Source organism: Schistocerca gregaria, chromosome 4 (genome assembly GCF_023897955.1).
Source record: "Schistocerca gregaria isolate iqSchGreg1 chromosome 4, iqSchGreg1.2, whole genome shotgun sequence".
NCBI classification, from domain to species: domain Eukaryota; kingdom Metazoa; phylum Arthropoda; class Insecta; order Orthoptera; family Acrididae; genus Schistocerca; species Schistocerca gregaria.
In genome coordinates this window covers 150472167-150493767 of record NC_064923.1, presented here as the reverse complement: position 1 = coordinate 150493767, position 21601 = coordinate 150472167, and the positions used below count along the sequence as shown (strand labels likewise).

The 21601-nt window shown below is 40.1% G+C and overlaps 1 protein-coding gene across 4 annotated transcripts in view; it reads right to left on the bottom strand.

Moving 5' to 3' along the window:
* Positions 1 to 21601, bottom strand: part of LOC126267222 (C-1-tetrahydrofolate synthase, cytoplasmic) — a 316907-nt gene that overhangs the window by 159360 nt on the left and 135946 nt on the right. The window contains exon 1 of one of the 4 annotated variants that reach the window (XM_049972203.1): positions 10208 to 10318. The exons of the other annotated variants lie outside the window; for them this stretch is intronic. The gene's annotated coding sequence lies outside the window, so the exon portion shown is untranslated. Of the gene's footprint in view, positions 1 to 10207; positions 10319 to 21601 lie in introns of those variants that run through there. 4 annotated transcript variants of the gene reach the window in all.

Sequence of the window (21601 nt, the reverse complement as noted above, 5' to 3'; positions counted from 1 at the left end):
TCTATTATAGAATTGTTCATTAATGTGATGAAGTGAAGTGATGAAAGTTCTTCCAATGCTTTTCATGAATTTACCTGACAAAATTTTACACAATTCATGGTCTTAGACAATTAATGGGATAGGTCCCAGCACAGATCCTTGCGAGACTACATATTTTTCTCTGAGGTTAGTTCTTTTTCAGTTAGCAATAACCATTTGGCTTCCATTAGTTAAACACTATTTCAGTAGTGCTAGTTCTGTTTTAGTTATTCCAGATATTTAAAGATTCTTAATTGAAATGCTATGGGAGATAGCGTGAAAGGCTATAGTTAGATCTACTAGAGTGGCATAAGTGTGCTGACTGTTTTCTAAATGGAATAGTACTGATAATACAACTTCTTCAACTGCCTTAATTGTTGACAGCCCACTTCAGAACCTAAATTGTACTTTGTAAAGTAGGTAGTTACACTAAAAAAATAATTAAATTGGTCTTTCATTAAAGTGGCAATATTTTCGATATGATTGTTGTTGTTGCTAAACGTCTGTAATTTTGTGGCAAATACCTGTCACATGTTATATGTGTGAGCAAGACAAATTATTTCAAGTAGTCTAGAAATGGTTCCTCTGTAAAAATTATTTTGGTAAGGTCAAACAGTGGAATACATGCAGCATCTATAATTTCTTTGTGATGAAGTTAGATACACCACATTTCTTCAATTCTGGAGTTGCTCATTGATTGGACTACACCCAGTACATCTACATATACACTCATATACCACTACTAATCATTTCTTTTCCTATTCCACTCGCAAATAAAGCGAGGGAAAGACGACTGTCTAAAGGGCTCATAGGAGCCCTAATTTCTCGCTCCTTACACGAAACGCAGGTGGCCTCAAATGCCAGTTCCCTAAATTTGCGAAATAGTTTCTTGTGGAAATCCCTTCCGTCTAGGGATTCCAATTTGAGCGCATGAAGCATCTCTGTAATACCTGTGTGCTGATCAAACCTACCAATAGCAAATGTAGAAGCACACCACTGAACTGCTTCGATATCTCCCCTTGATTCGACCTTGAGGAAATCCCAATACTGTAACAGTACTCTAGAATGTGTCGCTCTAGAGTTCTATATGCTGTCTCCGTTATGGATGAGAAGCACTTTCCCAAAATTTTGCGAATAATACGAAGTTGAGCATTCGCTGTCTCTAACTAAACCTGACATGCTCTTTCCATTTGAATTCCTCTGCATTGTTACCCTTAGATATTTACTTGAAGTGACTCTGTCAACCTGCATTCTACTAATGTTTTGTTCGAATGTTACAGGACTGTTTTTCCTACTCATCTTCATTACAGCAAGTTCCATTCATCACACCAACTAGAAGTTTTGCCTAAGTCATTTTGTATTTCTTAAAGACACTCAACGTTAGCACATTCTCATACACCACAGCGTCATCAGCCGATAATTTCTGCTCGTACTGTCCATCATGTCATTTTTGTATACAGAGAGCAAAAGCACTCCTGTCACACTTCCATGGGTACGATATCCTTGTCACTGATGAATACACGCCATCAAAGACTATAAACTGTTTTCTATCACCTAAAAATGTGTGGGAACCTGAACTGTATGCTCAGACCTTGGGGCACCATGTCAAATGCTTTCCAGAACTCTAGGAATATAGAATCTGTTTGTTGCTCTCCACCCTTGTTTCGTAGGATATCATGTGAGAAAGGGCAACCTGTGTTTTGCACAAGTGATGTTTTCTGAATCAATGCTGTTTTGCTGACAGAAGCTTTTCTGTATCAAGGAAATTTAATTATATTCGAATTCAGAATCTGTTAAAGACTTCTGCATCAAACCAATGTTACGGATATTGGTCTATAATTATGTGGATCAGTTCTTTTATGTTTCTTATATACATGATTAACCTGTGTTTTTTTCCATCCACTTGGAACTTTTCATTAGGTGAGAGTTCACAATAAATGCAGGCTAAGTAGTGATCTAATGCCATGGACTACTCTCTGTAAAACCGAATTGGGATTCCATGTGGATATGGTGACTCTTTATTTTCAACTCTTTCAGTTGCTTTTTTAAGCCATGGATGCCAGTCTCTATGTCGTACACGCGGAAGTCTGTATGACAGTCAAACGACAGTATCTTTGTATAAGCGTCCTGCATGAATGACTTATTAAGTGCGAAATTTAAAACCTCAGCTATCCTTTTGCTGTCTTCTGTTGCCACCCCAGACTAGTAGAAAAGTGACTGGATAGAAGTCTTTGACCCTCTCAGTGCTTTAATGCACAACAAAAAGTTTCTAAAGAACATGGCAAAATCTTTCACTAATATAAGATGGTGGATGTTGTACGCATCAAGCATCGATCTTCTGATGTTTGAACAAATTTCTGATAACTTTCGCCTGTCAACATTTGCATGCTCTTTTTTGAATGGAGAGCATAAATTTTTTTGTTTCCTCAACATTTTTCCGAATTCGATCATTAAACCATGGAAGGTCCTTTTCAGCCTTTATCAGCTCACTTGGCACATAAATCTCCAGCTCACTTGGCACATATGTCTCCAGAACATGATTAACAGTGAGTTTACACTTCGCCCATAATCCCTCTACATCTATGATATTAGAGCTAAATGATGTTCATCATCTAAGTTGGATGCTAACAACTGCTACAAACTTAGGATAAATTGTTCTTTACCCAAATTTTGGCATGTCTACATTCAGATGTGCATCTTGTGAACTAGGACATCTGTCCACATTATCATCTAAATAAATAAGAAAGGTCTCCATACAGTTTATCTCATTTTAAGGATTGGACTTCCTTGTTGTAAGTCATAAAAATCGTCACTTCTCTATGGAATATTTTTAGCCTGTTTGAAACACACATAGTAGGCTTATTTGATTCACTTGCAGCTGATTTGAAAAGCCTGACAGCACCTCACCTCAGGATAAAGGCGATGATTCAATAATTACTGTTATTAATTTCTTTTTTCTGTAATTGTTGATTTCTTGAGGCTTCTGATTAAGGTTCCATTTCTTTTATTATTGCTGATTTTGCTGTAGATAGTATTGATCATATTGCAGTTGTTGAACCCCAAGTTTACTGTTAGTTGGCAATAAAGCTGTTTGTCGAAAATTTTATGGTAATGGTTTTTGGCTATGAACGTTAAGCACATTCATTAGATTCATACAGAGTTCGTTCTTCCTACTTTTTCCATGTGAGGTCCATGTCTTGTAAAATTCTGTCACTGCAGTAATGTGTTTACACTAAGAACTTTAAGGTGATTGCTAATGAGGTTCTGTGCTTCAAGCAGCTTGTCATTTAACATATCTCGTGATTTTCATTTCAAAAATCGCACATCAGCATATGCAGTATTAGTAACTTGTGTATTGATTTTTCAGTTATTTTGTTTAGTGGTCTAGTCAATGCAATATTTATTTCATTAATGTTTCGTCTCAGCTATTATAATGACATAGTCATTTTCCTAAATTGAGTGATTTGGTCTTTACATTAGCTGTAACATCTTTCTACATGCATTTGGCTTAATAAATTATGTACACTGGATGCTAAAATATTAGTCAGTATATTTGCACATGTTCTATCATGACTCTATGATAGTAATCATATTTTATTCACTGCAGTGATTCTTATTTTGTTGTTGCTGTGGTCTTCAGTCCAGAGATTGGTTTGATGCAGCTCTCCATGCTACTCTATCCTGTGCAAACTTCTTCATCTCTAAGTACTTACTGCAACTGACATCCTTCTGAATCTGCTTAGTGTAGTCATCTCTTGGTCTCTCTCTACGATTTTTACCCTCCACACCTCCCTCCAATACTAAATTAGTGATCCCTTGATGCATCAGAACGAGTCCTACCAACAGATTCCTTCTTCCAGTCAAGTTGTGCCACAAATTCCTCTTCTTCCTAATTCTGTTCATAACCCTCCTTATCAGTTATGTGATCTACCCATCTTATCTTCAGCATTCTTCTGTAGTACCACATTTCAAAAGCTTCTATTCTCTTCTTGTGTACACTAGTTATCATCCATGTTTCACTTCCATACATGACTACACTGCATACAAACACATACTGACACTTAAATCTATACTTCATCTTAACAAATTTCTCTTCTTCAGAAAAGCTTTGCCAGTCTACATTTTGTATCCTCCCTACTTCGACAATCATCGGTTATTTTGCTTCCCAAATTTCGTTTAATTTAAGTCAGCTCCTGACTGTATGAGGTTAGTCTTGACTTTCAGTCATTGAATCACTGACATTTCTTCTGAAGCAGTAGTTATAAATGTGCATTGCAATACTGTGAAAGCAAGCAGTATTTAGATGAACTGTATATCTTAATGATAATTGCTGGAAACTACACATATAAAAAAAATTCTGACACTCAATAGGCGTGAAATCACGTTCTTTGTCATAATCAGTTTCGTAGGAACTTGTTTAATCTCCACTTTTCATATACAGCACAGGCAGCTAATTAACATATGCATAAGATGGTTGTACAAAAGTAAAAGTGCTTAGGATCACATTAAAGTTTTGTGTTGCTGGCTCATTGTATCTACTAATTGGTTTGTACAAACACTGACAAGTAAGTGCTACATTTGAAAGTGATTGTCTCTGAAATGCACATTCAAGAACGTGACAGAGGCGCCATCTGCTGCAGTCTTGATGCACTCCTGTCGATATAGGCATTACATTGTTTTCGATAAGATGTCAGCTATGATTATTCGCATTGGCGTTGGTGTTGTTATTCAGGATGTGGTATTAGAACAGAGTGAAGAAAGCAATATGAAGTCAAGAAACCACAAATTCTGGATTTAAAACTGGAATTTACGCACAAATAACACAGTAGCATCAAACAAAGTAATGGACATAGCCCTCGTAAACAAAGACCCATATGTAATACATATTTGGACAATAAAAGCTAATTTCAAGTATTTGCATAGCTGTGATTTGAACTCTATAAAAAAATCCAATACTCTCATTAGAGACACAGTCCTGGCTAAGTAAAACTGGAAGTGACACTTCGATATTTGACATATGGCGATTACATATTTCCAATATTTAAACCTATATGACATTCTAAAAAGTACAGTTACAAAGTTTTTGTGTGATGTGTTGTACGCTATTTACGATTTTCTAACGCCTGATTTAAAAGCTAATATTTTCACTCTTACGCCACACATCAGGTAAATACAATGAAATATTACATTGATTCTATACCGAATTTTGGAGCTCTAAAGTACACTAAAAGACTTTGTACTATAGTTGATTTCCTTTATTGAAAGCAACATTAAATCTGGAATAATACTTCCAACAGAAACCCCATTGCTTCCTTACTGAAATCCAATGGAAAAGTGTTGCAGAGCATTGAAGTTTTGAGTACTGGAATCCGATTATCTGAACATATTACCAGTATTGCATTAATTTTCACCATTTTTAGAATAAAATGAGCTGTAGTGAAACCACAGATCACCTTTATCCTATTACATAATACCTACTTATATACATACATTTTTTTCATGCATCATATAATAGAAACAGCATATAATTTCATCCCTAAATTAATCATAATGAGTAACAATTGCGGTGGCAAAACTTTTGTCCACAAAAATCGCACATCCTACCATTGCAGCATAATAAACCATACTCAAGACAACATATTTTGGAGAGGTCTTTAATGTAGTGTATCATTGAAACTACATATTTTCATAGCATACAAGTATAAATATGAAAACCACCAATTATGGCATGTTAGCTGCAAATGTAGCTGCCCCTTCTGGCACTAATTGGTGATGGGAGAAGTTAAAGCATTTGTAACTTTTGTGGCATGGCTAAAAGTGACATCATTGGACTGACACCACTGATGTTTGAGTGTTTCTACAAGCACATTGGTGACGCTACTTGGCAGGGGCAAAGTGGTGCCATTTTTGTCATAAGAAGATCTAGCTTTATGTTACTGCAAATATTGCTTGTTTAGTAGATTCTGCACTTGCACACTGATGATGTGTTCTTGAGTAGTGAATGATGTTACTTGGCATGGTGGTCTGGGAGTTGAGTTCTGTATAGACTGTGTGTATGAGCAAGCTTAGTCCAGATTGCTCACTGCCATGCTTTCCCTATAATTATTCGTGGTGCATTCTGACCATCATAAAGCTTCAGTGTGAAATTAGCAGTGTCGTCTGGTGGCATTCGGTGCACTGATAAAGCTGTGTGTTTGAAATGAACACTAATTCTGATAATAAACCACACTGTTCATGGTTTCCTAATTGCTGTTCTCAGCAGAAAATGACAATGTCCACTTTCTAAAAGTTACCAGAAAAAGAAAATATGTCATTAGCTTCTTGGAGTGGAGAGAATTTAATACACCATGGACATATTATACATTGACTCAAGGCTTCAGCATATAAAGTTTTTGTACTTGATATGCGGCTCACCATTAACATTGCACCACTGAAATTGAATTTAGTTCCGGTAATCGAAGGGTGAAATGTATTTTTTGTTACAAAATCCATACCTCTCAGTGCAACTACATCAAACTTAATTACAAGTGAGAAAATCGTCACTGACAAGCATGGATCCAAAGGAATGGGTGGGACTTGATGTCATGAAGTCCATGACCCCACCAAAACACACTAGTATAGGCATTCCTACTTTAATGTTTATCAAGCTATAAATTTAATAACAGCTTTTGGAGTATAAAATAACATAAAAACGAAGTGTCAAAAGTGATAAGGAACTCTAGAATTTACAAGCTAAGTTTAACACAGGGTGCTTGTGAGACTGTAAGGGCCTGCTCAGATGAATGGGCTTATGGCCTGACTGCCTGCAGAGAACATTCCATCCAGGAGAGGGTGCATATGAACAGGCTGTCACTACAAGCTATCAACAATAAATGCACCACAGTTCATGAGTGCACCGGTAGAATCGACGAAGTTAACTAAGGCAAGATGGATAAAATGCCTTTCTGAAAGTAGATGGAAATAAGAAACTGCATCCACTTCACCCTCCACCACCAATTTACGTACTTGCAGGGCCTTAGTGTGCACACCTGTGTTCACAATCAAAATACTAAGTTAATACTTATAATTAGTAAAGTGTTGCCATTATATTTCTTAATTAATTTAAGGCACATGTCCTCCCCAAATATTTGAGGAGTATGCAGTTCAAAGTCTATATTTTTCTGATTTACAATTTCTTAGATATAATGCTAAAGTGATGTATTATTCACTGATATGAAAATTTATTATTATTACAGAAAACATTTATATATTTTATGATTCTTAAACTATTTATTTTTAATATATTAAAACATTTAAATACATTGTTGTTATCGTTATTAAAATTTTACAAATTTGTGTCATGTCATTTTGGGGGGGAGGGGAGACAGAGGCCAAAACAAACTAATCCCTCCCCCTCAGAACTGAGTTCTGGATCAGCACCTGGCCCCTGAACTTTCTGATTACAGTGGGAACAACATTTAGTATGTAGAGGGAAAAATAGATTCCATAACTGAATTTCAATGCAAGAATTATTTCTGTAAATTACATAGTTCAATATTGACAAATTGGAAGATGATGTTTATAGTAGATTCCCAAGATCAGTGAAAGTTGAAAAATTGTGGTTCAAGATTGAGGAGGAAAAGTGTCTAAATGCCTGAAAGAGTTCATAGGCAAAGTCAAGTATACATTTGATGAGAAAAATGCCACTGATTTTATATGTTGATTTCAAAAACTATTGATTTACTAGGTAACATACTGTGATTAGATGACATCTATCTATTGGAAAAATTGTGATACACTGTACATGAAAAATGATCAAATATTTTTCAGCAGGATGACATTTCCCTATCAATCTAGAATACTGAAAAACTCAACTATCCGACTTATGAACAAAAAAATTTCTGCTTCTTAATCTTTTTCGTCCATAAGGCTTGAAATAAAGAACAGAAAAAGCGGAAATATTAATATAATTCGGCACTATTTTTTCTCCCCAAAAACGGTATTCTCGTGATATGCAATAAGAAGGTATTAAAAATTATCTTATTTTGTAATGCAAAATAATGGTATAGAACTTAGAAATAATTTCTTTTCAATCCCATATATGTTTACATGAACAGACACTGTAATAAGTTATGAAACTAGAGAAACATGAAATCTGGTTTAACATCATTGAGGTACACCTGTACTAATTATGACATTTTCATGTGTCCATAATTCGTTGTAACAGTACCAAAGAAGAAATGTCTGACAACATGTTGAAACGGAGGGATGCATTATTATTGAAAGCCTTCCATAACAATAAAGGATCACTCAACAACTGCTATACAAAGTCAAGGAGGAGTTTGGGACTAATTCCTCTGACTTGTGTAAAATGGTTTTAGTGATGACCATATTATGAAGAGTGTTGTGAGTGCTTGTTCAAAGTGGTTGTGCAAAGAAAACTAGAGTAAGGTTTAAAGTCATATCAATGACAAAGTTATTAAATCAGGGTGCAAGTTCTTGTTGCATTATCATGGGGAAGGAAAAGGGCTATGCCCAGAGGGACCAACATTCTATTTACCCTAAATTAATAAAATCCACTGGAAAACTGAATGACTGGATTCCGTACTATGGGTTCAGTGTTTCAACCACTGTGTAATCTCACGTGGCAGTTTCATTTGTTGCATTTGTTTGAGAGAATCGTAATAAGGAGAGGGTAGACACAAGGTACATTGCAATAAGTTGGGTGTGTATATCGATGAAAGCTTAAACTGGAAAAATAGTATAACATATTTGCTAAAATGTATCGATTCAACTACTTTCCCACTTAAGAATGATTGTCAACTTAGGTGGCACAACAATCCATCATCTTTCATACTTTGTATGTCTTGATTCATTGATATTCTACGAGACACTCAGAATATAACAATATGGTTAGGTACACTTATCTCATGTAACTATGTGATTAAAATTATGATGCGTTTAATATGTGTAGGCGTCTTTCTAGTAAATATCTGTTTCAGCATTTGAGAACATTAACTGCAGCCTCACAGTGCATATATTTCATGATGAAATCTATTAGCAACAATCCATTCAGGTTTGAAAGAAATAATGACACTTGTTAGTAATGGTATAACGATATGTTCCACCTGTTAGTCACGTAATGAAGCTAAATTTCACTCAGAACGAAACGAATTGTGCAGCTAAAAATCTCTTAGACATTCTAGCGACGCAAATATAATGTTAAAGAGACAGCAAGGGCTTTCTTAAACAGGAATTAAAATCGTTTTTGTTTAACAACTTCTCCTAGGTAGAAGTGTAAATTACACACCTGTAAGTAGCCAGCACGTATCTGAATAAGGGTATTTTTTAATAAATACTTGCATTTGTTGTTCATGTGGCACATTCCACAACATAACGTTTACTGTGAATATGGTGTACAGAATACACAAGTAGCCAACCAGTCCTTACTAAATGCAGCGATGGTAGTTTTTCAACAGTGTCTACTCTCGTCCCAAATCCTAAGACATTGATGAGTTCTTTGTGAACCAAACACATCTAGAGATCAGGAACTGTACTTGGCAATTACTCGTTTTATAAATTATAGAGCGCAGCAAACAGTCGTCCTTTTTTTTTTTTTTTTTTTGCAGGTTTTATTACGCAAATCGAGATTTCGTCCGTTGCCTAGCCATTATCAGTGCACTACAACAGGGAACTAACATGCATCGAGATTAAAAAATAGTGCATTGATAATGGCTAGGTAGTAGCCGAAATCTTGATTTGCGTAATAAAACCAGCAGGAAAAAAAAGAAAAAAAAGGACTACTGATTGCTGCGCTCTGTAATTTATAAATTACGTTAACAGTCGTGGAGTGCACCCAATTTCCTAATGGAAGGTAACCTGATGTTACTCATTTTCTAATCGGTCTTTTTCTGTTAGTGAAAATTAAGTCGAAATGGTTTCTTCTGAGATGCGCAAATGCATCAACGAGTAGTAGCGACTGTTACGATGGAAACATTTTCTATATTTCCATGCTTCCAACATTTTGGTGGCTATAGAGAATACTGAATTGTGTTCCAGTATATCAAATGCAATTAATGAAAAAGTATAAATCAATGCACTTGCTACTCGGAACCCGATTCCGAAGCGCTATCAAAGGCGTGAACGTAGCATAGATTATATGATGTAGTGTACAGTGCACGCAGTGAATGCAAACAGGGACGGTTCTTACCTTCAAAAACGAGCGACTGTCTCCGTAGGGGTACACGTACACACACTGTTTCAATTGTAGGATACAGACTGAGGTAGTAAAGCTACACACACTGTTTCAATTGTAGGATACAGACTGTGGTAGCAAAGCTATCTTATCACAGCACGTCAAACGGATATGTTGTTCAGTCTGTAATCCCTAGATAACCCCGGCAGTGAACTTAATAAAACACCCACTTGGGAGGCACGGAAAAAAAGGAATCCCCCTGCGCATAATTCATGACGTAACTGTATTACTATCAGCAATAGCAAAAGCCACGCTACTGTGAGAACAAAAGTAATCGAAGCAGCAAGTGCAACAAAAATGTTCAACGACTAATTTAAAAACTGATATCTTTCACAAGTACAGTAACATACAAATCAACTGCGATTTTTGAATGCCCGGCTTTAATGTAAGACACGTGTACCCAGTACGAACGTGTCGTTTCAGTGACCCAGGTACCCAAAACTGGTGTCGAAGCAGGACTCCGCGCTAATTCTAGCACTTGTCAGACTTAACTTGCGACTTTACTTTTACAAGCCCGCACAATGTTAATTTAGTGCTACATCAACGTTTGCACTTGTTACCCACATATTCTTTTTTTTTTTTTAGATAAATTCAGGGTAATACACCGGTATCTAACGAATCGGTTGTTTGTAGTAGCTTAACAACGAAATTATGCTGATAATGAGGGCTTCACAGCCGTTGTAAACTGTACTTCTGTTAAAAGCATCTGGCTGAGAGGGCATGGTCGCTCCAAAAAAATATTCTCTAAATTTTCGTCCCCGTTAGTTATTCTGAGTTAATTCCCAGATCATTCTACCGTTTTGCTCTATGTTTCTACTGAATTCCAGTTCATTTATGTAAAATACATCTGAAGAGCTCCCTGAGTCCGCGTGTACTCTGCAGAAGCAGAAGTTGTCCCTGTTTGCTGTCGCCTCAAGGTTATCGTGCTCTGGAATGCTGCGCATCTGCTGTCGCGCTGTCTCAGTAAACCTAAAGGAATACTGCGCCCGTCACCCGCCTAAGACGGAACTCAGGTAACCTCCCATATGCCTGTCAGCTCACTGTAAAGTGAGAGAGCCAAACATATGATGAAATCACGTTGCTATCCTGCTGGCTGAACAGAACAAACAGTCTAGTCTACTCCTTTACAGGAGAGACATTTAAGGGGCGAAAAGAACAACAGTTTTTCAAAAAATATAGGGATAACACTGCCGACTTACGTAGCGGCTACAGCCCACGAAAGTAATGCTCAATGCTCAGATAACTAATATATTGCCGGCTGTTGTGGCCGAGTGGTTCTAGTCTTCAGTCTGGAACCGCGCGACCGCTACGGTCGCAGTTTCGAATCCTGCCTTAGGTATCGAAGTGTGTGATGTCCTTAGGTTAGTTAGGTTTAAGTAGTTGTAAGTTCTAGGGGACTGATGTCCTCAGATGTTAAGTCCCATAGTTCTAAAACCATTTGAACTAATATATTAGGTGTAACGAATCCAGATTAACTGTAAAACCCGTCCTCGGCAATGTTTCTTTTCAGAAACAAAAGAGAAATTGAGTTGCCTGAGCCATAACAGCTGAGCAGGTTCCGCAGACGACAGAGTTTCTTCTTCCGGTGTACCTAAAAGAAATTTCCTCTCATCCCTCTCCAACCCTCTGTTGAACATTTTTAGAACGTATTCTGACCTCAAGCATAATGATGCACGATATCTCGACCAGAATGACCTCCTATAATCCAACCAGCATGGATTCCGGAAAATAATCGGTCACGCGAAAACGAACTCTCGCTTTTCTCACTTGACATTTTGAAAGCCATGGATCACGGCATTCAGGTAGAAAGAAGAACCGAAGAGCATTGTTCAGTATCATGTCTATGCTTGTTATTGAAAGTACGATAGTGTGGGACAAGAAGTGACATTTGTGTCGGATTGAGAATTTCTTGGTAGGAAGGATGCAGCACGTTATCTTGGATGGAGAGACATCGACAGAAGAAGAAGTAACTTCCGGTGTGTCCCATAGAAGTGCATTGAGGCCTTTGCTGATCAGATTGTATGTTAAAAACTTTGCAGGTAATATTAATAGCAACTTCAAAAATTTTCTCGGGTGACGTACACTGAGCAAAAAAGTATAACTTTTTCTAAACCCTTTAACTGTATCCCACTGCAACACATAAGTTGTAAGTTTTGGTTCAAAGGTGCCTACAACCTTCCTCTGAAATGGTGGAAAAGCGTGGCGCCCTGCGACGTCACTTTCAAACGCGGTGACGCTTCAAACACATGCGAAAAAAAGGCCAGAGCTGAGAAGTTCATGTGAGGTGAGTTAATTGAGTTAATTGATACCAAATTTCACCACAATTCTGCACAACGCCATCGTGGACATGTCACACGGTGGGATAGTCACACCCTCTCTTACCCACATTCCACCACTTTTCTTTCGACGCTTCTGCGATGGAGATCAGAACCGAGACACCCAGCGTTGAAATCACACGTGGTTTTCTTATGGCCGGCCGAGGAAAACAGACACACAGCAGCTCAGAATCGACACAAAAAATCTCAGCAGGTAGAATAAAAAGCGTGAATGAAACCATCCCTTTCCCTGGAGCGGTGATTCCCACACGTTTCGCGGTCGAAAACGGCAGTTCGCAGTGTGATGAGAAACAGAACAACGTTCTTGACGACATTGGCACTGCTAACTCTCCCTGAGCGATTCAACCCTACTCTGATCATTCCCATGCAATTCTCGATGTAGGTGTACATGGTAAGGATGGAACCGGTGACGTGTAAGAATACGATGTACACTGGTTTTAGGAATGCCAGTCTCGTGTTCAAGCTGCCGTGTGCTTACATGTGGATTCATAGCAATGGAAGCGAGAACAGTAACTTCGGCAGATCCGTCTGTGCGAGTGCTACGACGATTGCGTTCCCGTTTCCTGGAGCGTCGCAACAAGACGAGAAAACATCCGACGGGAAGGTGGGTTCTTGTCAGGATATTGCTCTCTGCACAGTTCCATTGTCTGCCTAGCATTTCGCCTACCTTTAACAACAACTATAACAACAACAATAAAAGAAACGTTATTTCGATGCAGTTTTTGGGAATGACAGTCTTTGCTGAATGCCTACTCAACACGGCAGTATTTAAAAGGACTAAAGTACTGTACTAAATGTCCCCGTACATAAGAAAACAGTACTGCAATTACTGTTCTGCTAACTTACATTCTCCATTGATGAGTAGCATTTCTACCTTCTCTTCGTTGGTGTACATTCTACTTACACAACTCTTCAACTGACCATGGTTGATGGAATGACCGGTGTGGATTCTACTAATGTTTACATTTGTCGTCTTTCAACGTCAGCACGTGGGTGTGTTCCATTACCCCGAGTACCTGCACTAAGCGCTGGGAGCGTCCAACGTCAGTGTTGGGTTATGTAATTAATAACGTTGTCTTTCAGTGAAGGGTACATTGTGATACATTTTTGAATAGACCTTTAGGAGAGGAAATGAATAACCGAATAACAAATACAGGATGCTATTTAAAAATGTAATACCACTGTTCATATATTTGTAAAAAAACAAAGCTACAACGACGGCAATCATGCTAATGTCCCTCTAACGCCTGAACAACATTTGCTTGAAACATTTTGTTATTTGCATCTGGACAAACAGCTGGTTAGTGTGGGTAAGATAAGTGGGACACCCTGTATATTAATTTCTCAGCATAGTCACCCTGAAGACGTACACATTTCTACCAGTGAGAGTCCAGTTTTTATGATTACAATTCTTTTGGATGTTGTACCGCGACATTGTATAAAATGCTTTAATTACAGACTCAGAACCAACACTTCGGCCGAATTACAACGGCCTTCCTCACGGTAAGTGGTTCAAATGGCTCTGAGCACTATGGGACTTAACTTTTGAGGTCATCAGTCCCCTAGAACTTAAAACTACTTAAATGTAAGTAACTTAAGGACATCACACACATCCATGCCCGAGGCAGGATTCGAACCTGCGACCGTAGCGGTCGCGCGGTTCCAGACTGTAGCGCCTAGAACCGCTCAACCACCCCGGCCGGCTCTCACGGTAAGTATTTTATACGATGGCGCGGTGCAAAACTCAGAATTTTAATCATCATGACACCAGGAACAGAAGGGTATATAATTATGTCAGAGACCAGTTTACTGATACTGTCACTGTCAAGGAGAATATTTGACTTTGTTGACGGTGGGACAAGCTCACCTCTGCTTGCACCGCTTAATCATTTTGAGAGTGATGTCCTCGAAGATGTCCTTCGTGTTTTGGAAACAGATGAAAATCGGAGGGGCCAAGTCGTGACTGTATGGAGGATGATCTATGACTGTGAACTCAAGATGTCGGACCGTTGCAGATGTCGCAGCGCTCGTGTGTGCTCTGGCATTGTCATGCTAAAGGAGAGGGTGCTGCATGTGTGAACGAGCTCTTCGAATTCGCAACCCGATTACAGCACGCTGTTTCACACTCACAGACACAGACACAGACACAGTTACGCTACAGACCGCCTTGTTGCACCCGACAATTCGGAATCCTCTAGCGGTAGAGGGTTGCAACTTGCACCAGGGAAGTGGAGCAGTCGACTGAATAATATGCATGACATGTAATACCTCAAGCGACATTGAGAACAGAATTAAAAATTCTGTAGCTTTAGTTTTCAGCACGTCCTCGTAGCTACACTGTTTTCCTGTGATGTAGCAAAGGCTGCGAGGCTCGGCGTGGCCGGCTTATGGAAGTAAACAGTCTTGTGCAGGGCCGGCCAGAAATTGTGCACGCGTGCGGTGCTCCTGCACATGTGCAACTTCCGGGTCACAGCGTGCTCGCCGCAGTCGTCAGCGTTCATGTAGTGAATGTTTCTACGCACAGATGTCGCTTTATCCACTTGCTGGGATACTCTGTACCGGCGAATTCCAGTGCTCTTTCCACAGCTTGCAAGCCAACGATGGGAAGGTATTTCGCGTATTAAACATTTAAAATACTGTCACAGTCTGCTCATTGAGACGTCTACTTTTATGTTAACAGTTTAACCCAGTAAGACAAGCAATACAATTAATAACCGTGGATTTTTATTAAGGCAGCTTGACTGACGGCACGTAAATACGCGTAATGTTTTTGATCTAGTATTTAAGAAAGAGAGCACTTAGCGACTTCCATCGTACCTTATTCATGGTTTCAAATAACATTAAACCAATGCAAGGTTTCCTATAATTAATTCTCGGTGTCCATAGTCACCTCTGAACAGGATAACCGCAGACCTCTCGATGATCACCTGTTATTTCAATACCATTATTGCTATATCTTTCATCAGTTCCGTCTGAAATCTGCATAATAAAACAATTAGATGAATGTTATGTTTTATCGATTACAGCTGAGCGTAGCCCTTCACACATGAATAAAAACCCCTATATGTAAGTATACATTGGAACAACCGGTCTAATGACCAATTTTCGTGATAATAATATAACATGGAGCAGAATGAGGCAATAATGCACAATTAGTAAACAATAATTTGTAATTATGAAAGGAATAAATCCAAAAACGTTTATCACTGGTCATGAGAAATGATATAGTTAAAATCTGGCGCAAAAACACGGCTCATTGACAAACGCAAACAGTTGCTTATGCTTAATCGAAACCTTGATTTATTCATTTTCATCACCAAGAAAAATCTTTCACAAACAAGCTCTTGCGTGTTCCACATAAACAGGGAAGTGGAGCCACCGCCGTTCATTGAGGACACATGTCTAATAACAGATGTCGCTGTCGCGCAAATGTGCAGCACTTCCGCACGTGTGCTCACTGTGCAGCGTTTGGCCGGCCCTGGTCTTGTCTATGAAACCGAGTACCGGCGGCTCTGCGCCGACCTGCTCGCCTCACGCAATACTGCAAAGGATCTGCTTTTCTCACAGTAACACCCAAAATCAGCGACGGCGTTACAGCCCTATTGGAACATAGGTTGGACTTAAATATTGTGTGGACTGCCACCAGACGGATTACCGACCCTGAAGACTAAGTATTCGGCACTAGTCTCGGTTGTTTCAGAAATGAGAAAGAAAGAATCGTGCGGTGTTGTTGACAGAGAGACTCTGAGGACCTGTGCAGCTGCCCAATAGGAAACGAATTTGTTTCTCTTTGTACAACTGTCCCTTTCTACGCGGTCAACGAGGATTCTGTCTTGGGTGTGTCTGTTGAATGCAGGTGAGTCAATGGGTGTGTCTAGAGTGTCGTGCCACGTTTCTGTTTATAATCGTGAGAGAAAGGGGAGGGTGCACAGTCTACGCCTCTTTAACAGCAGCAAGCAGGCCGCTGGGCATTACGTCGCCATTCGACAGACGGATTACCATCAGCAGTGTCACTTGCGCTCAATTCATTGGACACTGCATTGTTGTTGTTGTGCTCTTCGGTCCAGAGACTGGTTTGATGAAGTTCTGCATGCTACTCTAGCCTGTGCAAGCTTCTTCATCTCCCAGTACCTACTACAACCTACATCCTACTGAATCTGCTTAGTGTATTCATCTCTTGGTCTCCCTCTACGATTTTTACCCTCCACGCTGCCCTCCAATACTAAATTGGTGATCCCTTGATGCCTCAGAACATGTCCTATCAACCGATCCCTTCTTCTGGTCAAGTTGTGCCACAAACTTCTCTTCTCCCCAATCCTATTCAATACCTCCTCATTAGTTATGCGATCTACCCATCTAATCTTCAGCATTCTGCTGTAGCACCACATTTCGAAAGCTTCTATTCTCTTCTTGTCTAAACTATTTATCGTCCACGTTTCACTTCCATACATGGCTACACTCCATACAAATACTTTCATATGACTTCCTGACACTTGATTTATCCTCTTCAGAAACGCTTTCCTTGCCATTGCCAGTCAACATTTTATATCCTCTCTACTTCGACCATCATCAGTTATTTTCCTCCGCAAACAGCAAAACAGCAGTGTCTCATTTCCTAATCTAATTCCCTCAGCATCACCCGATTTAATTTGACTACATTCCATTATCCTCGTTTTGCTTTTGTTGATGTTCATTTTATATCCTCCTTTCAAGACACTGTCCATTCCGTTCAACTGCTCTTCCAGGTCCTTTGCTGTCTCTGAGAAAATTACAATATCATCGGCGAACCTCAAAGTTTTTATTTCTTCTCCATGGATTTTATTTCCTACTCCATTTTTTTTCTTTTTTTTCCTTTACTGCTTGCTCAATATACAGATTGAATATCGGGGATAGGCTAAAACCCTGTCTCACTCCTTTCCCAACCACTGCTTCCCTTTCATGTCCCTCGACCCTTATAACTGCCATCTGGTTTCTGTACAAATTGTAAATAACCTTTCGTTCCCTGTATTTTACCCATGCCACCTTTAGAATTTGAAAGAGAGTATTCCAGTCAACATTGTCAAAACCTTTCCCTAAGTCTACATATGCTAGAAACGTAGGTTTGCCTTTTCTTAATCTAACTTCTAAGATAAGGTCAGCATTGCCTCACTTTTTCCAATATTTCTACAGAATCCAAACTGATCTTCCCCAAGGTCGGCTTCTACCAGTTTTTCCATTCGTCTGTAAAGAATTCGCGTTAGTATTTTGCAGCTGTGACTTATTAAACTGATAGTTCGGTAATTTTCGCATCTGTCAACACCTGCTTTCTTTGGGATTGGAATTATCATATTTTTCCTGAAGTCTGAGGGTATTTCTCCTGTCTCATACACCGTGCTCACCAGATGGCAGAGTTTTCACAGGACTGGGATTCCCAAGGCTGTCAGTAGTTGTAATGGATTGTTGTCTACTCCTGGGACCTTGTTTCGACTCAGGTTTTCCAGTGCTCTGTCAAACTCTTCACGCAGTATCATATCTCCCATTTCATCTTCATCTACATCCTCTCCCGTTGCCATAATATTGTCCTCAAGAAAATCGCCCTTGTATAGACCCTCTGTATACTCCTTCCACCTTTCTGCTTTCCCTTCTTTGCTTATAACTGAGCTCTTGATATTCATACAAGTGGTTCTCTTTTCTCCAAAGGCCTCTTTAATTTTCCTGTAGTCAATATCTATCTTACCCCTAGTGATATATGCCTCTACATCCTTACATTTGTCCTCTAGCCATCCCTGCTTAGCCATTTTGCACTTCCTGTCGATCTCATTTTTGAGATGTTTGTATTCCTTTCTGTCTGCTTCATTTATGGCATTTTTATATTTTCTCCTTTCATCAATTAAATTCAAAATACCTTGTGGTACCCAAGGATTTCTACTAGCCCTCGTCTTTTTACCTACTTGATCCTCTGCTGCCTTCACTATTTCATCTCTTCTACTGTATTTCTTGCCCCCTTTCTTATCAATCGTTCCCAAATGCTCTCTTTGAAACTCTCTACAACCTCTGGTTCTGTCCGTTTATTCAGGTCCCATGTCCTTAAATTCCCACCTTTTTGCAGTTTCTTCAGTTTTAATCTGCAGTTCATGACCAATAGATTGTGGTCAGAGTCCTCATCTGCCCCTGGTAATGTCTTACAATTTAAAACCTGGTTACTAAATCTCCGTCTTACCATTATATAATCTAGATGAAACCTTCTAGTATCTCCAGGCCTCTTCCATGAATACAACATTCTTTCATGATTCTTGAACCAAGTGTTAGCTATGATTTTGCTCTGTGCAAAATTCTACCTGGCGGCTTCTTCTTCATTTCTTACCCCCTTTCCACATTCACCTACTACTTCCCTTTCTCTTCCTTTTCCTACTACCGAATTCCAATCACTCATGACTATTAAATTTTCGTCTCCCTTCACTTCTGAACAATTTGTTTTATCTCATCATACATTTCATCAATATCTTCTTCATCTGCAGAGCTAGTCGGCATAGAAACTTGTACTGCTGTGGTAGGTGTGGGCTTCGTATCTATCTTGACTACAATAATGCGATCACTATACTGTTTGTAGTAGCTTACCCGCGCTCCTATTTTTTATTCATTGTTAAACCTACTCCTGCATTACCCCTATTTGATTTTGTATTTATAACCCTGTATTCACATGACCAGAAGTCTTGTTCCTCCTGCCACCAAACTTCACTACTTCCCACTATATGTAACTTTAAGCTACCCATTTCCCTTTTTAAATTTTCTAACTTACTTGGCCGATTAAGGGATCTGACATTCCACACTCCGTTCCGTAGAACGCCAGTTTTCTTTCTCCTGATAACGACATCCTCCTGTGTAGTCCCCGCCCGGAGATCCGAATGGGGGACTATTTTACCTCCGGAATATTTTACCCAAGAGGACGCCATCATCAATTACCATAAAGTAAAGCTGCATTCCCTCGGGAAAAATTACGGCTGTAGTTTCCCCTTGCTTTCAGCTGTTCGCAGTACCAGCACAGCAAGGCCGTTTTGGTTAGTGTTACAAGGCCAGATCAGTCAATCATCCAGACTGTTGCCCCTGCAACTACTGTAAAGGCTGCTGCCCCTCTTCAGGAACCACACGTTTGTCTGGCCTCTCAACAGATACCCCTCCGTTGTGGTTGCACCTACGGTACGGCCATCTGTATCGCTGAGGCATGCAAGCCTCCCCACCAACGGCAAGGTCCATGGGTCGGGGGGGGGGGGGGGGGACACTGCATAGGGGTTTGGAATTTAATCCGCGTCCCTCGGCGCAGGGTCTAATGATCAGGCACTTTACCCCAGCATCAGAATTTCTTCTACCACCAAATTCGAGCCAGCTACTTCCAAGTCGAGCACCACAAATCCAGCATTCACTAGGGACGTCATCTCGTCTATGGCCAGTTTAGCACTCACCCCTCTTCACCTTCAGCGCCACCATTAGGAATGCGATGATTCTACTATCATCAAAATATGTTTTTGTAGATAGTAAACTACATATGTTCCGTGATTGACTGAAATTTCTCCAGCGTTTGCCGCAACTTGCTCACTGATACCAATACGTCGCTTTGCATACTCATGTTCAGAAAAAAACAGAACACCTTTAAAGACAAGAGACTGGATGTTTATATTCACAGAACATGTACATTAGTATGTTCGGCAGAAATAATTAGCATTTTAAGTTGGCGCGCGGGTTCAGGGTCAACATCTCTATCGTGGCGCAACACCATCTATCGGTAAAATGTGCCTGCAGCTTTCGTTGTTGCTATAAACCGAAAGTAATGGGATCAATGTGACTTGATCAGACGTGCAGCACGCGTCGCAGACGTATGCGCCAACCGGACCGTCAAATCAGTGAGTTTGAAAGAGGGTGCAATATCCGCATGAGAGAATGTGATACATCCATCGGAGAAATTGCTACTTGTGTGGGACGATGTTTCGGCAGTGCAACGGGTGTGTGCAGAATGGTTCACGGAAGGCCGTATAACACGATGACACGATGAGATGGTTCAGGTCCCACCACCCAGACACCCGCCCCCCTCCCTCCGAGAAGATCGATACCCCATCCGAGTGGCATTGCAGGACAGATCTGCTTCCTCCTCGGCTTTGGCGCAACAGTGGTACATTGAAATACGTCGTACTTTATCAGGGTTGACAGTCCGGCGCCGTTTATTACGACATGGGTTACATACGTGTCGTCCGTTTCTCTGCCTACCTTTGACGAGTATGCAGACACATTGAAATACGTCGTACTCTATCCGGGTTGACAGTCCGGCGCCGTTTATTACGACATGGGTTACATACGTGTCGTCCGTTTCTCTGCCTACCTTTGACGAGTATGCAGACACATTGAAATACGTCGTACTCTATCCGGGTTGACAGTCCGGCGCCGTTTATTACGACATGGGTTACATACGTGTCGTCCGTTTCTCTGCCTACCTTTGACGAGTATGCAGACACATTGAAATACGTCGTACTCTATCCGGGTTGACAGTCCGGCGCCGTTTATTACGACATGGGTTACATACGTGTCGTCCGTTTCTCTGCCTACCTTTGACGAGTATGCAGACAAATGCTAGACGGTAAGGGTGTATGGAACGACGTCACTGGTGACAGGAATGGAATGAGATAGTGTTTTAGGGCGAATCCGAGTACTCTTTGTTTGAAAATAATGGCCGAATTTTGGTTCACCACAGGCAAGAGGAGCGACATCACTGTGACTACATTCGCACAAGACATACAGCGGCAACTCAAGGGGTGCTATTGGGTGCAACCACAAATCACAGTTGGTGTGTGTCCATGGCACTGTGACCAAGGTGATTGACATCCTGCCACCCGTAGCCATACCCGCTCTGCACAACGCCCCAGACGCCATTTTTCAGCAAGACAATGCACGATTATATGTTGCTGCACGAACACGTGCTTTGGTGTCACAGGATGTCAGCCTTTTGCTCTGGTCTGCCCGATCACCAGACTTGTCACCAATCGAA